The sequence below is a fragment of the Meles meles genome, chromosome 3 (assembly GCF_922984935.1).
Source record: "Meles meles chromosome 3, mMelMel3.1 paternal haplotype, whole genome shotgun sequence".
Lineage (NCBI taxonomy): Eukaryota > Metazoa > Chordata > Mammalia > Carnivora > Mustelidae > Meles > Meles meles.
In genome coordinates, this window is record NC_060068.1 from 28,954,735 (window position 1) to 28,975,469 (window position 20,735).

The window sequence follows — 20,735 nt, forward strand, 5'->3', positions numbered from 1 at the left end:
CAGAGTAGAGGGTCCATAACTGGGCTCAGATCTATGTGTCTGTTTTTATGTCAGTACCACACTATCTTGGTGATCACAGCTCTGTAGTAAAGCTTAAAATCAGGTAACGTGATGCTGCCAGTTTTGTTGTTGTTTTTCATCATTTCCTTAGCATTCGGGTTCTCTTCTGATGCCAACAAATTTTAGGATTCTTTGCTCCAGCTCTTTGAAAAATACCGGTGGAATTTTGACTGGAATGGCATTAAAATTATAGATTGCTCTAGGCAGTATAGACATTTAAACAATGTTTATTCTTCTGATCCAAGAGCATTGAACGGTCTTCCATCTTTTTGTGTCTTCTTCAATTTCTTTCATGAGTTTTCGGTAGTTCCTCGAGTACAGATCCTTTACCTCTTTGGTTAGGTTTATTCCTAGGTCTCTTATGTTTCTTGGTGCTATAGTAAATGGAATGAATTCTCTAATTTCCCTTTCTGTATTTTCATTGTTAGTGTATAAGAAAGTCACTGATTTCTGTACATTGACTTTGTATCCTGCCACATTACTGAATCGCTGTGTGAGTTCTAGTAGTTTGGGGGTGGAGTCTTTTGGGTTTTCCATATAAAGAATCATGTTTTCTGCGAAGAGATAGACTGTGACTTCTTCCTTGCCAATTTGGATATGTTTTATTTCTCTTTGTTGTCTGATTGCCGTTGCTAGGACTTCTTATACTATGTTGAAAAAGAGTGGTGAGAGTGGGCATCCTTGTCTTTTTCCTGATCTCAAGGAGAAGGCTGCAAACTCTTTACCATTGAGGATGATATTTGCTGTGGGTCTTTCATAGATAGATTTTATGAAGTTCCGGAATCTTCCCTCTCTCCCTATACTTTGAAGTGTTATCATCGGGAACGGATGCTGGATTTTGTCAAATGCTTTTTCTGCATCAATTGAGAGGACCATGTGGTTCTTCTCTCTTCTCTTATTGATTTGTTCTATCACATTGATTGATTTGTGAATGTTGAACCAACCTTGCAACCCAGGGATGAATCCCACCTGGTCATGGTGGATAATCTTTTTAATGTGCTGCTGGATTCTGTTTGCTAGGATCTAGTTGAGAATCTTTGCATCCATATTCATCAGTGATATTGGTCTGAAATTCTCCTTCATGGTAGAGTCTTTGCCTGGTTTGGGGATGAGGGTAAGAGTCTGGAAGTTTACCCTCTGCTTCAATTTTTTTGGAACAGCTTCAGGAGAATTGGTGTTATTTCTTCTATGAGAGTTTGGTAGAATTCCCCAGGGAATCCGTCAGGTCCTGGGCTCTTGTTTTATGGGAGGTTTTTGATCACTGCTTCAATCTCGTTACTAGATATCGGTCTATTCAGGTTGTCAATTTCTTCCTGGTTCAATTTTGGGGGTTTTTAGTTTTCCAGGAATGCATCCATTTCATCTAGGTTGCTTATTTATTGGCATATAACTGTTGGTAAAAATTTCTGATGATTGTTTCTATTTCCTTGGTGTTAATTGTGATCTCTCCCTTTTCATTCATTTTATTAATTTGGACTTTTCTCTTTTCTTTTGGATTAGTGTGGCCAATGGTTTATCGATCTTATTGATTCTCTCAAAAAACCAGCTTCTAGTTTCATTGATACGTTCTACTGTATCTCTCCTTTCTACCTCATTGATCTCTGCTCTAATCTGGATTATTTCCCTCCTTGCGAGTGGAGTTGTTTGGATTTGTTGTTGATTTTCCAGTTCTTTAAGGTGTAGAGACAGCTTGTGTCTTCTGGATTTTTCAGTGTTTTTTGAGGGAGGTTTGGATGGCTATGTATTTCCCCCGTAGAACCGATTTTGCTGTATCCCATAGGTTTTGGACCGAAGAGTCTTCATTCTCACTGGTTTCCATGAATTGTTTAAGTTCATCTTTGATCTCCTGGTTGATCCAAGCATTCTTAAGCAAGGTGGTCTTTAGCTTCCAGGTGTTTGAGTTCCTTCTGAACTTATCCTTGTGATTCAGTTCCAGTTTCAAAGCATTGTGATCGAAGAATATGCAGGGAATAATGTCAGTCTTTTGGTATCGGTTGAATCCTGCTTTGTGACCCAGTATGTGGTGTATTCTGGTGAAGGTTCCATGTGCACTTGAGAAGAATGAGTATTCTGTTGTTTTAGGGTGGAATGTTCTGTATACGTCTATGAGGTCCATCTGGTCCAATGTTTCATTCAATGCTCTTATTTCTTTATTAATTTTCTGCTTCAATGATCTGTCTATTTCTGAGAGACGTATGAAGATCTCCTATTATTATTGTATTCATATCAATATGACTCTTTATCTTGATTAATAGTTTTCTTATGTAATTGGGTGCTCCCATATTGGGGGCATAGATATTCACAATTGTTAGATCATCTTGGCGGATAGTCCCTTTAAGAATTAGGTAGAGTCCTTCTGTATCTCTGACTACAGTCTTTAGTTTAAAATCTAATTTATCTGATATGAGAATCACAACCCTGGCCTTCTTTTGAGGCCCTTTGTCATGAAAGATGCTTCTCCATCCCTTCACTTTCAGTCTGGGTGTATCCTTAGGCTCAAAATGTGTCTCTTGTAGACAACATATGGATGGGTCCTGTCATTTTATCCAATCTGCAACCCTGTGTCGTTTTATGGGCACATTTAGGCCATTCACATTGAGAGTGATTACTGAGAGATAGGTTTTTATTGACATCGTGTTGCCTTTGAAGTCTTTCTGTCTGTAGATTGTTTCTATATTTCTGTTCAATGATATTCTTAGGATTTTTTCTCTTTTATAGGACCCCCCTTAATATTTCCTGCAGTGTCGGCTTGGTGGATGCATAGTCTTTTAAGCCTTGCCGGTCTTGGAAACTCTTTATCTCTCCATCCATTTTACATGTCAGTCTTGCTCGATAGAGTATTCTTGGTTGCATGTTCTTCTCATTTAGTACTCTGAATATATTTTGCCAGCCCTTCCTTGCTTGCCAGGTCTCTGTGGAAATGTCTGACGTTATTTTAATGGGCTTTCCTCTGTATGTAAGGAGCTTCTTTTTCCTAGCTGCTTTTAAGAGGGTCTCTCTTGAAACATAATTCCTCATTCTAACTATAAGGTGTCGTGAGGACTTTCAAGAATCTAAAATCTTGGGAAGAAATCTCTCTGCCTCTAGTACATGAACGTTGTTTCCATTCATGAGATTGGGAAAATTTTCATAGACAACTTCTTCCACTCTATCTTCTAGACTTCCTTCTTTTTCCTCCCCTTCAGGGATTCCAATAATTCTGACGTTGGAACGTTTCATGGCATCGTTTATTTCCCTGATTCTGTTTTCGTGGCTTCTGAGCTGTTTGTTCCAGGCTCCCTCCTGATCCGTTCTCTCTATCTGTTTGTCCTCCAGATCACTAATTCTATCTTCTGTCTCAGTTACCCTAGCTTTTAGAGAATTTAGATTAGATTGGAACTCATCGAGAGCATTTTGAACATCATCCCTGGTGGCTTTCAGTTCTGCCCTAACATTGTGAACATCATCCTTGGTGGCTTTCTGTTCTGCCCTAATCAATTCTCTTTGGTCATCCATGGCTTTCTCCAACCTAGCTATTGCCTCCTGGATACTTGTTAGTCTGAATTCCTTTTCTGACATATTGTCTATGTCGATAGCCATTAGCCTTCTGTTGCAGAAGGCCCATCCTCTGTATTTTTCTTCTGTTGGGTATTCCTCCTCCTAGTCATTTTGGTAAGAGATGACTGAACAGATGCAGCTGGACTTATCGATTGTGGTGCAGTCAAGGTGCAACCTGGAACACTTCTGTGCAATCAAGATTCCCCACCCAAATGAGAGAAAAAAGAAAAGAAAAAGAAACAGAGAAGAAGAAAGAAAAAAAAGGAAAAGAAAAAAGGAGAAAAAAAGAGAGAGAGAGAGAGAGAGATAGGGAAAAAAAAGGGCAGATAAAAGAGAAGGCCCAACCCAAATGGGCCACGGGTTAAGATTTGTGAAGTATAGAAACAAAAGCAGACAAACAAAAAGATGGATAAAAGTATATGACAAGAGAAAAAAATATATATATGAGCCAAAAAAAAAAAAAGGAAGAACCTCATCAGAAATAACCCCAAGTATAAGATTTATATATTATCAGGACAAACACAAATTCACAGAAACACTGACAGAAGGAAAAATTGAGAGAGTGGTTATAAATTCTCAGTGTGGGTGAGGAAGCTTATTTTGATTCTTCCTGAATGTATCTTGATGTTTTTGTTAAGGACTCAACTTTCCTAAGTTACAGGGGGATTAGAAACTGGTTTGCCTATAGGGGTAGCATTGATTGGGGAAAGGGGATTATCTTGAAGCTTAACACTATATGTATAGTAGAAAATAAAAATTAAAAAAGAATAAACTAGACTAAACTAAGTTAAAATTAAAAAAGAATTAAAAATAGAAAAACAAAAGAAAAACACGGGTGTATGTATCAAAAATTTCAGGTTAGAAGGTTATTAAACAATTTGATGTACTGGACATCTCAGTGTGGTGGTAAATAGGTTAAAAATATATCTGTATGTATAAAAAAGAGAACCAGAATATTGGTAAAAAGTTAAAATTAAAAGTTGTATTTATGAAGTAGTGGTGGTTTTTCTCTTGTAGTTTTTTTTTTTTTTCTTCCTTCCTGGTTGGTTTTCTAGGGGAGGGGCCTGCCACGTGGGTTTTCAGACAATAATGTTCCCTGAGTTAGGTCCTCCCGCTCTCCTCAAGAGGGTGAGCTCTGAAGAAACTGTTTTTTTCAGGCTTTTGTTCTCTGGGGGTTTTTATGTTTTTTCATCTGCTTTCTCTCGCCTTGACAGTTTTTGATGGTTTTTGGAGATTTAGAGGAGAGCAAACTGCCCCCGACCTCCCTCTCAGAGAGAAGCCACAGAATGTTTTGCAAGAGCTGCTGGCAGAGTCAATTCTGAGTCACTGTCCCTGGGGATGCAGGAGCTCCTCCTCGTACCCAAAACCAGTGCAGCAGTGGCTCTCTGGGCAGCTCCAGACCGCCAGAGATGTTCGGAGCAGAGATCGCACACTGAGATTTTCCTGCTGTCCCGGGCTGGGAATGTCTGGTTTTTCTGGATGCCAGAGTTCCAGGCTAGCGCCTATGAGCACTTATTCCAAGGGAGGGTGTGGGACGCACGCATTTCAGGATTGTCCTTGGCCAGGCTCCCAGCCCCTCAGGGGAGCCAGACCAAACCCGTTCTCCAGCACGCTGGCGTTCAAGCGCACTGGCGGCTCAGGGACGGAGACCTGATTTCTCCACCGCACTCTCTCTGGCTCAGCGCCAGGGGAGGCTGTCCTGGGTCCAGGGACTTAGGTCCCTGACCCTAACCGCCCAGGTTCCCACTATTACCCGCCATGATCCTTTGCTCTTTGTTTTTTGAGTGCTTTCAACCAGACTCCAAGTTAATGCTGGTCCCCAGACACAGAGCACTCTCGTGTTGAGGTGTTACTTTCCAATCGGTCACCTCTGGTGGCTCCCTCCCCCTTTTGTTTATCTTCCCATATCCTTCAGATGCTCCCAGTGGGCTTTACCTGCCACTGTGATCTTCTGCTCCTATAGAGATCCAGACGTGTATAATTCTGATCTCAGGCTGATTTCATGGGTGGTTGGAGTTCTTTGGTAGGTAATCAGCTCACTTTAGGGTACAGGTTGAAATGGTGCCTCCTCCTACTTCCCCGCCATCTTGACTCCCCCTGATCTGAGCATTCTTAAGCAAGGTGGTCTTTAGCTTCCAGGACTTTGAGTTCCTTCTGAAAGTTTCCTTGTGATTGAGCTCGAGTTTCAAAGCTTTGTGATATGAGAATGTGTCAGGAATAATGTCAGTCTTTTGGTATCGGTTGAGTCCTGCTTTGTGACATAGTATGTGGTCTACTCTGGAGAAGGTTCCATGTACACTTGAGAAGAATGAGTATTCTGTTGTTTTAGGGTGGAATGTTCTGTATATGGCTATGAGGTCCTTCTGGTCCAATGGTTCATTCAATGCTCTTATTTCTTTATTAATTTTCTGCTTCGATAATCTGTCTATTACTGAAAGTTGTGTATTAAGATCTCCTACTATTAATGTGTTCATATCAATATGACTCTTTATCTTGACTAATAATTTTCTTTCGTAATTGGCTGATCCCATATTGGGGGTGTAGATATTTACAATTGTTTGATCATCTTGGTGGATAGTCCTTTTAAGAATTATGTAATGTCCTTCTGTATCTCGGACTACAGTTTTTAGTTCAAAATCTAATTTATCTGATATGAGGATTGCTACCCCGGCCTTGTTTTGAGGCCCATTGCCATGAAACATGCTTCTCCATCAATTCACTTTCAGTCTGGGTGTATCTTTAGGTTCAAAATTAGTCTCTTGTAGACAACATAAGGATGGGTCCTGTCGTTTTATCCAATCTGAAACCCTGTGTCATTTTATGGGTGCATTTAGTCCATTCACATTGAGACTGATTACTGAGAGATAAGTTTTTATTGACATCGTGTTACCTTTGAAGTCTTTCTTTCTGCAGATCGTCTCTATATTACTGTTTAATGATATTTTTATCATTTTTTCTCTTTTATATAACCCCCCTTAAAATTTCTTGCAGTGTTGGCTTGGTGGTTGCATAATCTTTTAAGCCTTGCCAGTCTTGGAAACTCTTTATCTCTCCATCCATTTTGAATATTAGTCTTGCTGGATAAAGTATTCTTGCCTGCATGTTCTTCTATCTTGCCAGCCCTTTCTGGCTTGCCTGGACTCTATGGACAGTTCTGATGTTATTCTGATGGGATTCCTCTGTAGGTAGGGAGCCTCTTTGTCCTAGCAGCTTTCAAGAGATTGTATCTACAATTATGATTTTTCAATTTTACTATCAAGTGCCTAGATTTTTTTTTTAGAATCTATAATCTTGGGGGGAGACCTTGATGCCTCTAGTTCCTGAACACTGTTTCCATTCCCGTGATTGCTGAAATTTTCATGTAGAACTTGTTCCACTATATCTTCTAGAATTCTTTCTTTCTCTTCCCCTTCAGGGTTTCCAATAATTCTGATGTTGTAACGTTTCATGGCATCATTTATTTCCCTGATTCTGTTTTTGTGGCTTCTGAGCTGTTTGTTCCAGGCTTCCTCCTGTTCCTTTCTCTGTTTGTCCTCCAGATCACTAATTCTATCTTCTGTCTCAGTTACCCTAGCTTTTAGAGAATTTAGATTAGATTGGAACTCATTGAGAGCATTTTGAACATCATCCCTGGTGGCTTTCAGTTCTGCCCTAACATTGTGAACATCATCCCTGGTGGCTTTCTGTTCTGCCCTAATCAATTCTGTTTGGTCATCCATGGTTTTCTCCAACCTAGCTATTGCCTGGATAATTGTTAGCCTGAATTACTTTTCCAACATATTGTCTGTGTTCATAGCCATTAGCTCTGTTGCAGAAGGCCTATCCTCTGTATTTTTTTTTCTGTTGGGTATTCCTCCTCCTAGTCATTTTGATGAGAGATGACTGAACGGATGTAGCTGGATGTATCAACTGTGGTGCAGTCAAGGTGCACCCTGGAACACTTCTGAGCAATCAGGATTCCCCACCCAAATGAGAGAAAAAAGAAAAGACAAAAGAGAGAGAGAGAGAGAGAGAGAGAGAGAGAGAGACAGGAACAAAAGGGAAGATAAAAGAGAAGGTCAGCCCAAATGGGCCCCAAGGTAAGATTTGTGAAGTATACAAAGAAAAACAGACAAACAAAAAGACTGATAAAAGTATATGACAAGAGAAAAAATATATATATGCAAAAAAAAAGGGAAGAACCTCGTCAAAAAGAACCCCAAGCATAAGATTTATATAATATCAGGACAGACACAAATGCACAGAAACAATGGTGGAAGAAAAAGATGAGAGAGTGCTTATAAATTCTCAGTGTGGGCGGGGAAGTTTATTTTGATTCTTCCTGGATGTATCTTGTTATCTTTGTTAAAGGACTCAACTTTCCTAAGATAAAGAGGGATTAAAAATTTGTTTAACTTGGGGCGCCTGGGTGGCTCAGTGGATTGAGCCGCTGCCTTTGGCTCAGGTCATGATCTCAGGGTCCTGGGATCAAGCCCCGCATCGGGCTCTCTGCTCCGCGGAGAGCCTGCTTCCTCCTCTCTCTCTGCCTGCCTCTCTGCCTCCCTCTCTGCCTACTTGTGATCTCTCTCTCTCTCTGTCAAATAAATAAAAATAAATAAAATCTTTAAAAAAATTTGTTTAACTATAGTGGTAGCATTCATCAGGTAAAGAGGGTTACCTTGAAGTTTAACTCATATTAATATTAGAAAATAAAAATATAAAATAGAATAAACTAAACTAATAAAAAAATTAAAAAAATAGGTAAGCAAAAGAAAAACACGGGTGTATGTATCAAAAAGTTCAGGTTAGAAGGTTATTATGGAGTTTGATGTATTGGACATCTCACTGTGATGGTGAATATGTTAAAATAATTTATCTATATAAAAAAATGAACCAGAATAGTGGGAACGAGTTAAAAATAAAATTGTATCTATGAAATAGTAATGATTTTTCTCTTCATGTCCTTTTTTTCTTTTTTTTTTTTCCTTCCTTCCTGGTTGGTTTTCTGGGGGAGGGGCCTGTCACGAGGGTTTTCAGTCAGTGATCCCTGAGTTAGGTCCTCCAGCCCCCCTCAAGGGGGTGGGCTCTGAGGAAACCAGTTTTTTAGGCTTTTGTTCTCTGGATGTTTTTATGTTGTTTTTTTCATTTTTGTTTTTGTTTTTTTTTTCTCTTGCCTTGACAGTTTTTGATGGTTTTTGGAGGTTTAGGGGAAAGCAAACTGCACCCCACCCTCCCTTTCAGAAAGAAGCTTCAGATTGCTCCCTGTGGGTTTTGCAGAGCTGCTGGTAGAGCAGGTTCTGAGTTTCTGTCCCTGGGGGTGCAGGATCTCCTCCTTGTACCCCAAACCACGGCAGCGGCAGCTGTCTGGGCAGCTCCAGACCACCAGAGAGTTTCCAAGCAGCAATCGCACACTGAGATTTTCCTGCTAACCCAGCTGGAGTGCCTGGTCTTTTCCGTCAGAGAGCACCAGGTTGCGCCTGGTCCTTCCATGTCCAAATGCACTGGGAGGCACACACAAGGTCTATGAGCATCAGGCTGGTGCACACCTCGCCTGGGGGAGGGTCTGCGGTGTGTGTGTGTCTCAGCTTCTGCTGTCTGGCAAATCTCCCAGCCCCTCACAGAAGACCGACCCCAATCGTTCTCAGGCCCACTGGCAGCTCAGGGACCAAGACCAGGTTTCTCCTCCGCACTCTCTCTTTCTCAGTTTCACAGGGGGCTGTCCTGGGTCCAGGGACTTAAGCCCCTTTCCCTAACCACCCCAATTCCCACAATTTTCCCCCCATGATCTCTTGCTCCTTTTGAATGCTTTCAACCAGACTCCAAGATAATGCTGGTCCCCAGTAACAGAGCATTCTCATATTGGGGTATTACTTTCCAATCAGTCACCTCTGGTGGCTCTCTCCCCCTTTTGCTTATCTTCTGATATCAGTCCAACGTTTGCAGACCACTTTACATGCCCACTGGCATCTTCTTCTCCATAGAGTTCCAGACGTGTATAATTCTGGTCTCAGGTTGATATCATGGGTGATTTGAGTTCTTAGGTAGGTTATCAGCTCACTTAAGGGTACAGGTTGAAATGGTGCCTCCTCCAACTTCCCCACCATCTTCTCTCTTTATTTTTAATCTCTTGAGGAATCTCCGCACTGTTCTCCAGAGTGGCTGCACGAATTTGCATTCCCACCAACAGTGGAAGAGGGTTCCCCTTTTTCCACATCATCTCCAACACATATTGTTTCCTGTAATGCTAATTTTGGCCACTCTAAATGGTGTCAGGTGGTATCTCAATGTGTTGTTTTTTTTTCATTTGTTATTTACAGCATAAAAGTGTTCATTGTTTTGGCATCACACCCAGTGCTCCATGCAGTACATGCCTTCCCTATTACCCACCAACTGGTTCCTCAACCTCCCACACCCCCGCCCCTTCAAAATCCTCTGGTTATTTTTCAGAGTCCATAGTCTCTCATGGTTTATCTCCCCTTCCAGTTTCCCTCAACTCCCTCTCCTCGCCATCTCCGATGCCCTCCGTGTTGTTTCTTATGCTCCACAAATAAGTGAGACCATATGATACTTGACTCTCTCTGCTTGACTTATTTCGCTCAGCATAATTTCTTCCAGTCCCATCCATGTTGCTACAAAAGTTGGGTATTCATCCTTTCTGATAGAGGCATAATACTCCATTGTGTATATGTACCACAATTTCCTTATCCATTCATCCGTTGAAGGGCATCTTGGTTCTTTCCACAGTTTGGTGACCGTAGTCATTGCTGCAATAAACATTGGGGTACAGATAGCCCTTCTTTTCACTACATCTGTATCTTTGGGGTAAATACCCATCAGTGCAATTGCAGGGTCATAGGGAAGCTCTATTCTTAATTTCTTCAGGAATCTCCACATTGTTCTCCAAAGTGGCTGCACTAACTTGCATTCCCACCAACAGTGGAAGAGGGTTCCCCTTTCTCCACAACCTCTCCAACACACGTTTTTTCCTGTCTTGCTAATTTTGGCCATTCTAACTGCTGTCAGGTGGTATCTCAATGTTGTTTTTATTTTATTCTCCCTGATGGCTAGTGATGATGAACATTTTTTCATGTGTCTGATAGCTATTTGTATGTCTTCATTGGAGAAGTGTCTGTTCATATCTTCTACCCATTTTTTGATTATGTGTTTTATGTGTGTTGAGTTAGAGGAGTTCTTTATAGATCCTGGATATCTACTTTTGTCTGTACGGTCATTTGCAAATAACTTCTCCCATTCCGTGGGTTGCCTCTTTGTTTTGTTGACTGTTTCCTTTGCTGTTCAGAGGCGTTTGATGTCAATGAAGTCCCAAAAGTTCATTTTTGCTTTTGCTTCCTTTACCTTTGGAGACATATCTTGAAAGAAGTTGCTGTGGCTGATATCGAAGAGGTTACTGCCTATGTTCTCCTCTAGAATTCTAATGGATTCCTGTCTCATGTTGAAGTCTTTTATCCATTTAGAGTTTATCTTTGTGTACGGTGTAAGAGAATGGTCGAGTTTCATTCTTCTACATATTGCTGTCCAGTTTTCCCAGCACCATTTATTGAAGAGACTGTCTTTTTTCCACTGTATATATTTTCCTGTTTTGTCGAAGATTATTTGACCATAGAGTTGAGGGTCCATATATGGGCTCCCCACTCTGTTCCACTGGTCTATGTGTCTGTTTTTATGCCAGTACCACGCTGTCTTGGTGATCACAACTTTGTAGTAAAGCTTGAAATCAGGTAACGTGATGCCGCCAGTTTTGTTTTTGTTAATCAACATTTCCTTAGCAATTAGGGGACTCTTCTGATTCCATACAAATTTTAGGATTATTTGCTCCAGCTTTTTGAAAAATACCTGTGGAATTTTGATCAGAATGGCATTAAAAGTATAGATTGCTCTAGGCAGTATAGACATTTAAACAATGTTTATTCTTCCGATCCAAGAGCATGGAACAGTCTTCCATCTTTTTGTGTCTTCTTAAATTTCTTTCATGAGTGTTCTGTAGTTCCTCGAGTACAGATCCTTTACCTCTTTGGTTAGGTTTATTCCCAGGTATCTTATGGTTCTTGGTGCTATAGTAAATGGAATCGATTCTCTAATTTCCCTTTCTGTATTTTCATTGTTAGTGTATAAGAAAGCCACTGATTTCTGTACATTGACTTTGCATCCTGCCATGTTACTGAATGTTGTATGAGTTCTAGTCGTTAGGGGGTGGTGTCTTTGGGGTTTTCCATATAAAGTATCATGTTTTCTGTGAAGAGAGAGAGTTTGACTTCTTCATTGCCAATCTGGATAACTTTTAATTCTCATTGTGGTCTGATTGCCATTGCTAGGATTTCTAATATTATGTTGAACAAGAGTGGTGATAGTGGACATCGTTTCGTGTTCCTGATCTCAACGGGAAGGCTGCAAGCATATACTTCAGAACTGTCCATAGAGACCTGGCAATCCATAAATGGCTGGCAAGATATATTCAGGGCACCAAATGAGAAGAACATGCAGCTAAGAACACTTTATCCAGTCAGACTGACATTCAAAATGCATGGAGAGATTAAGAGTTTCCAAGACTGGAAAGGCTTAAACGACTACACAACCAGTCTCCAAACAAACAAAAGCCCAGGGCCAGATGGCTTCCCAGGGGAATTCTACCAAACATTTAAAGAAGAACTCATTCCTATTCTCCTGAAACTGTTCCAAAAAATAGAAATGGAAGGAAAACTTCCAAACTCATTCTATGAGGCCAGCATCACCTTGATCCCAAAACCAGACAAGGATCCCACCAAAAAAGAGAACTACAGACCAATATCCTTGAAGAACACAGACGCAAAAATTCTCGCCAAAATACTAGCCAATAGGATTCAACAGTACATTAAAAGGATTATTCACCACGATCAAGTGGGATTTATTCCAGGGCTGCAGGGTTGGTTCAACATCCACAAATCAATCAATGTGATAGAACACATTAATAAAAGAAAGAATAAGAACCATATGATACTCTCCATAGATGCTGAAAAAGCATTTGACAAAGTACAGCATCCCTTCCTGATCAAAACTCTTCAAAGTGTAGGGATAGAGGGCACATACATCAAAATTATCAAAGCCATCTATGAAAAACCCACCGTAAATATCATTCTCAATGGAGAAAAACTGAAAGCTTTTCTGCTAAGGTCAGGAACACAGCAGGGATGTCCATTATCACCACTGCTATTCAACATAGTACTAGAAGTCCTAGCCTCAGCAATCAGACAACAAAAAGAAATTAAAGGCATCCAAATTAGTAAAGAAGGAGTCAAACTATCACTCTTCACAGATGATATGATACTATATGTGGAAAACCCAAAAGACTCCACTCCAAAACTGCTAGAACTTGTACAGGAATTCAGTAAAGTGTCAGGATATAAAATCAATGCACAGAAATCAGTTGCATTTCTGTACACCAACAACAAGACAGAAGAAAGAGAAATTTAGGAGTCAATCACATTTACAATTGCACCCAAAACTATAAGATACTTAGGAATAAACCTAACCAAAGAGGCTAAGAATCTATACGCAGAAAATTATAAAGTACTTATGAAGGAAATTGAGGAAGACACAAAGAAATGGAAAAATGTTCCATGCTCCTGGATTGGAAGAATCAATATTGTGAAAATGTCCATGCTACCTAAAGCAATCTACACATTTAATGCAATCCCTATCAAAATACCATCCATTTTTTTTCAGAGAAATGGAACAAATAATCCTAAAATTTATATGGAACCAGAAAAGACCTCGAATAGCCAAAGGAATATTGAAAAACAAAGCCAAAGTTGGTGGCATCACAATTCCGGACTTAAAGCTCTATTACAAAGCTGTCATCATCAAGACAACATGGTACTGGCACAAAAACAGACACATAGATCAGTGGAACAGAATAGAGAGCCCAGAAATCGACCCTCAACTCTATGGTCAACTAATCTTCGACAAAGCAGGAAAGAATGTCCAATGGAAAAAAGAGAGCCTCTTCAATATATGGTGCTGGGAAAATTGGACAGCCACATGCAGAAAAATGAAATTGGACCACTTCCTTACACCACACACGAAAATAGACTCCAAATTGATGAAGGACCTCCATGTGAGAAAGGAATCCATCAAAATCCTTGAGGAGAATGCAGGCAGCAACCTCTTCGACCTCAGCCGTAGCAACATCTTCCTAGGAACAACGGCAAAGGCAAGGGAAGCAAGGGCAAAAATGAACTATTTTGATTTCATCAAGATCAAAAGCTTTTGCACAGCAAAGGAAACAGTTAACAAAACCAATAGACAACTGACAGAATGGGAGAAGATATTTGCAAATGACATATCAGATAAAGGGCTAGTATCCAAAATCTATAAGGAACTTAGCAAACTCAACTCCCAAAGAACAAACAATCCAATCAAGAAATGGGCAGAGGACATGAACAGACATTTCTGCAAAGAAGACATCCAGATGGCCAACAGACACGTGAAAAAGTGCTCCACGTCACTCGGCATCAGGGAAATACAAATCAAAACCACAATGAGATATCACCTCACACCAGTCAGAATGACTAAAATTAACAAGTCAGGAAATGACAGATGCTGGCGAGGATGCGGAGAAAGGGGAACCCTCCTCCACTGTTGGTGGGAATGCAAGCTGGTGCAGTCACTCTGGAAAACAGCATGGAGGTTCCTCAAAATGTTGAAAATAGAACTACCCTATGACCCAGCAATTGCACTACTGGGTATTTACCCTAAAGATACAGACATAGTGATCCGAAGGGGCATGTGTACCCGAATGTTTATAGCAGCAATGTCTACGATAGCCAAACTATGGAAAGAACCTAAATGTCCATCAACAGAGGAATGGCTAAAGAAGATGTGGTATATATACACAATGGAATACTATGCAGCCATCAGAAGAAATGAAATCTTGCCATTTGCGATGACGTGGATGGAACTAGAGCGTATCATGCTTAGTGAAATAAGTCAATCGGAGAAAGACAACTATCATATGATCTCCCTGATATGAGCACATGGAGAAGCAACATGGGGGGTTAGGGGGATAGGAGAAGAATAAATGAAACAAGATGGATTGGGAGGGAGACAAAACATAAATGACTCTTAATCTCACAAAACAAACTGGGGGTTGCTGGGGAGAGGTGGGATTGGGAGAGGGGGAGTGGGTATGGACATTGGGGAGGGGAGGCGAACCATAAGAGACTACGGACTCTGAAAAACAACCTGAGGGTTTTGAAGGGTCCGGGGTGGGAGTTGGGGGAAGTGGTGGGTAATAGGGAGGGCACGTTTTGCATGGAGCACTGGGTGTTGTGCAAAAACAATGAATACTGTTATGCTGAAAAAAATAAATAAAATGGGGGGAAAAAAAGACTATGCAACCACCAAGTCAACACAGCAGGAAATATTAATGCGGGTCCTATAAAAGGGAAAAAATCCTAAGAATATAATTGAACATAAATAGGGAGACAATATACAGACAGAAAGACTTCAAAGGTAACGCGATGTCAATAAAAACATATCTCTCAATAATTACTCTCAATGTGAATGGCATAAATGCACCCATTTTATGACACAGGGTTGCAGATTGGATAAAACAACAGGACCCATCTATATGTTGTCTACAAGAGACCCATTTTGAACCTAAGGATATACCCAGACTGAAAGTTAAGGGATGGAGTAGCAACTTTCATGCCAGTGGGACTCAAAAGAAGGCCGGGATAGTGATCCTCATATCAGATTAATTAGATTTTAAACTAAAGACTGTATCAGAGATACAGAAGGACACTACATAATTCTTAAAGGAACTATCCACCAAGATTATCTAACAATTGTAAATATCTATGCCCCCAATATGGGAACAGCCAATTACATAAGAAAAATATTAATCAAGATAATGAGTCATATTGATATGAATACAATAATAGTAGGATATCTTAACATGCCTCTCATAGTAATAGACAGATCATCAAAGCAGAAAATCAATAAAGAATCAAGAGCATTGAATGACACATTGGACCAGATGGACCTCTTAGATATATACAGAACATTCCACCCTAAAACAGCAGAATACTCATTCTTCTCAAGTGCACATGGAACCTTCTCCAGAATACACCACATACTGGGTCACAAAGCAGGACTCAACTGATACCACACGACTGACATTATTCCCTGTATATTCTCAGATCACAATGCTTTGAAACTGGAGCTCAATCACAAGGAAAATTTCGAAAGGAACTCAAACACCTGGAAGCTAAAGACCACCTTGCTTAAGAATGCTTGGATTAACCAGAAAATCAAAGAAGAACTTAAACAATTCATGGAAACCAATGAGAATTAAGACACTTCAGTCCAAAACCTATGGGATACAGCAATGGCGGTTCTAAGGGGGAAATACATAGCCATCCAAGCCTCCCTCAAAATATGGAAAAATCCAGAATACACCAGCTGTCTCTACACTTTAAAGAACTGGAGAATCAACAACAATTCCAACCAACTCCACATGCAAGAAGGGAAATAATCAAGATTAGAGAAGAGATCAATGAGGTAGAAACGAGAGATACAGTAGAACGTATCAATGAAACTAGAAGCTGGTTTTTTGAAAGAATCAATAAGATCAAGAAACCATTGGCCACACTAATCCAAAAGAAAAGAGAGAAAGCCCAAATTAATAAAATTATGAATGAAAAGGGAGAGATCACAATGAACACCAAGGAAATAGAAACAATCATCAGAAATTATTACCAACAGTTATATGCCAATAAGCTAAGCAACCTAGATGAAATGGATGCATTCCTGGAAAACTATAAACTCCCAAAATTGAACCAGGAAGAAATTTACAACCTGAATAGACCGATATCTAGTAATGAGATTGAAGTAGTGATCAAAAACCTCCCAAAAAACAAGAGCCCACGACCTGACAGATTCCCCGAGGAATTTTACCAAACTATCAAAGAAGAAATAACACCAATTCCCTTGAATCCGTTTCAAAAATTTGAAGCAGAAGGTAAACTTCCCCACCTTGTTTATGAAACCAGCATTATGTGATCCCCAAAACAGGCAAAGACCCTACCAAAAAGGAGAATTTCAGAGCAATATCACTGATGAATGTGGATGCTAAGATTCTCAACAATATCCTAGCAAACTGGATCCAACAGCACATTAAAATATTTATCCACCATGACCATTTGGGATTCATCCCTAGGTTACAAGGATGGTTCAACTTTTGCAAATCAATCAATGTGATAGTTGATTTGGTTTTAAATAAAAAATATCATTAGTGGGCAAAATGAAGTGATAAATGGTACTTCAGATAACCACCCTTAATGTCTTCCTAATTTACAGTATATAGGTTACCCCTTTTCTGCCCCAACTTCAACTAACACCAAAGTCAGTCAATGATATACGATATAAAATGTTTCCTTAATAATAGTAAATCTGTATTTAAGAAATGTATACACTAAGCACATTAAAGACCAAAACCTGCCCTTCTCATGCCAGACTTGGTGTATAGCCAATATATTGTGGACTTAGTGGGGGTTGCAGTCAAGGACTCAGGACACAATGGCTAGTCATGCTATTATCTATTTCCTTTCCTAGCCCTGGTGTCACTTTAATTACTAATTCTATTTATCAGAGGTCCTCTTCAGGTGGCTTTTCCAAGACTTCCTTATAGCAGGTAAAAGGGGAAACTTTAAGACAATTTCCCAACTGTAGACTCAACACCAGACACTTTTGAATGTCTGGCCTTTTACTCTTACATCACCCAAAGCCCTAGACTCCAAAAAACAATTTCTAAAAGTTAAATAATTCAGTCAATCATTAGGAGATAACCAAAGTTCTCACAACACTGATAAGAAGATTTATTGTAACTACCTTGTTATGCCTTTTATAAGTAGGTGTCTGAAAGTTATGTGGGTGTGTATGATATATTTATCCTGACATTGCTCCTATGATTAGGTTATTCTATAAGAACAGAGTGAAGTGAGTGCACCAATGTAATTTAGATCCCAAATCAAATGACTTCAAGTTATCTAAGGTAGATTATTTTGAGTTGGTTTGTCTTAACCAGTTCGTAGACCTTTAAAAGAGGACTTAGGCTTTTCCTTAGGGGACAGACTCTCCTGCTGGCCTTGAAAAAGTAAGATAATGAGATTTTTGGGTGCAAAGAAATGAATTATTTCAACAGTCCTGTGAGCTTGAAAGATGACCCTGAGCCTCAGATGTAACTGCAGATTCAGCCAACACCTGGATTGCCACCTTATGATAGCAGCACACCCAGGTCAACCGTGCCAGAATTCCTACCTATGTATACTGGGGCTTAATCAAGAGTTGTTATATAAGCTGCTGAGTTTGTGCTCATTTGTTACGCAGAATGAAAAGGTAATTCAGTTTTATTTCATTCAGTTTCAAAACAATGGAGTTTTAAGATAATAGTTAAAATTCAGATAGTGGTTGTTCTTTGTAAAACCAAAGAATCCCCAGAATTGCACTACATTTCATATAAATATGACATCACTATCTATAGTGAGGTCACACATGACGTGATTTATTAAAAAAAAAAAACAACAGGTTTCAGAAGCCTAAACTGTTCTATTTATAAAATTGATCACATTTCCATGTACTAATTATAGTATGTATATTCCATATTTGTGGAAATTAATTTAATTTAATTAGTTCAATTAATTAATTAAGTAAATTTATTAACTAAATTAATTAAAATAGTACAAATTTTCCACATTTCTATGTACTAATTATAGTACACCACCCCTATAATGATTAAGACATTTAAACATGGAAAGATTTTGAGAAATCACATTTAAGTCTCCCATGTAAAACACTGATGTCTGCAGTAAAACGAAATAAATGGGATTTCCCAAATCTTCTGATATCCTAAAGGAGGACAATGTCCATCACAAGGTAGACTCAATATGCCTATTCATCAATCTGATGCTGCTTTTCCCTATCTAGGCAAAGTTTATTAATTTTTATAATAATCTTATAAATCTATAACTTGGTATATAATTAAGTTAGTTCTTCACTTAAAAAATGATCTATCCAGTGTGATATTGGACTCTGGAGAATGTTTTGATTGGCCAAATGTAAAACTACTACATATTTTTTTTTAAGTTTTTCAGTGTCCTGTTTTATTATAGTATTATGTGGTATTTTGACTGGCAAATATCTCTGCTTTTAGCTGGTACTGCATAAGATAGACTATACATTGTGCATATTATCTTACAGCAAATATTTACTTATAGCCATACTTTGAAGTTTCCATAACAAAAGAAATACAATATTTGAACAAAAATGCATGTGGACAGTTTTTCACTTTCTAACTGTTGTGTGCTTGTCTATAAAATTATTCATACAAAGACAGGTAAATATTGGGTGCTGAATTGTACTAGTTGAATACATAAATTTCAATGTAAAGCAAAGAGATTTTTTTAAAAAGTTAATTAAGTAATTTGCTTTCCAGACTTGCTCTTCCCCAGCACCTTCATGAATGTTCTGGCCATTTCTTTGTTGCAGAGGCTGTAGATGAGGGCATTTAGCATGGGAGTAAGGATGGTATAGAAGGCTTACACCATCTTGTCCTGGGTGGGGGAACGATCAGAAACAGCCCGCATGTATATAAACAAAGCTGCTCCATAGTACATTCCTACCACCATGAGGTGGGAGGAACAGGTAGCAAAAGCTTTTTGGTGACCTTCTCCAGATGCCATGTGAATGACAGTCATAATAACACGAACATAGGAAGCAATGATTACTGCTACAGGAAAGAGAAGCATAATTACACAACAAATAAACATTAGTCTTTCAAATAGTAATGTATTAGTGCATGAGAGAGTGAGAAGGGCAGGGACATCACAGAAAAAGTGGGGTATTTCTCTGACACCACAATATGGGAAGGACAGTGCAAATGTAATGACAATTATACCATCAAGAAACCCAACAATCCAGGAAGAAACAACCATAAAACAACAGATTTTCTTGTTCATGAGAACTGAGTATCATAATGGGTGACAAGTGGCTACATAATGGTCATAGGCCATGGCAGCTAACAAGAAACATTCTGCTGCAAGCAGGGACACATATAAGAATATCTGGGCTCCACACCCACCAGAGAGATGGACTTCCTTCCAGAGAAGTAATTGAAAGCCATCTTGGGTACAGTAGTGCAGATGAGCATGAGGTCTATAAGGGATAGTTGGCTGAGGAGGAAATACATGGGTGTGAGAAGCTGGTTGTCCAGGTATATGAGGAGAATCATGACAGTATTGCCAATGAAGGTCACTGTGAAGATGCCCAAGACCAGAGAGAAGAGGACGATATGGATAGGGCTGTGATTAAAGATTCCCAATGAGATGAATTCCAAATTGAAGTTCTGATTCTCCCATTCCATGATAAATATATTCAATGTAGAGAATACAGCATGTGAAATGGTAGAGACTGACATGGAAATATTAAGGACTTCTAGCTTAAGTCACCACACCTATATTTCTACATATGGAAAAAGTATTTCTCTGAGCATAATTTTTTTTAAATTTATAAACTAGGAATATTAAAGTTTATTGTTAACTCAATGTGATTTTTAAAAAGTAAATGTAGATAACACACATAATAAATTTCATCATTAGAACAGAGGTTTTCTCTAATCCCCCTGTAACTTAGGAAAGTTGAGTCCCTTAACAAAAACATCAAGATACCTTCAGGAAGAATCAAAATAACCTTACTCACCCACATTGAGAATTTATAACCACTCTCCCAATTTTTCCTTCTGTCAGTGTTTCTGTGAATTTGTGTTTGTCCTGATAATATATAAATCTTATACTTGGGGTTCTTTCTGATGAGATTCTTCCCTTTTTTTGGTTATATATACTTTTTTTCTCTTGTCATATACTTTTATCAGTCTTTTTGTTTGTCTGGTTTTGTCTGTGTACTTCATAAATCTTACCTTGTGGCCCATTTGGGCTGAGCCTTCTCTTTTATCTTCCCTTTTGTTCCTATCTTTCTCTCTCTCTGTCTCTTTTTTTTTTCCTTTTTCTTTCCCCATTTTTTCTTTCTTCTTCTCTATTTCCTTTTCTTTTCTTTTTTCTCTCATTTGGGTGGGGAATCCTGATTGCACAGAAGTGTTCCAGGGTGCA

General features: G+C 39.2%; 1 pseudogene; it reads right to left on the reverse strand.

Annotated features, from left to right (window-relative positions):
- Positions 1 to 19,046: 19,046 nt before the first annotated feature.
- Positions 19,047 to 19,993, reverse strand: LOC123939189 (annotated as a pseudogene).
- Between the last annotated feature and the right edge of the window lie 742 nt (positions 19,994 to 20,735).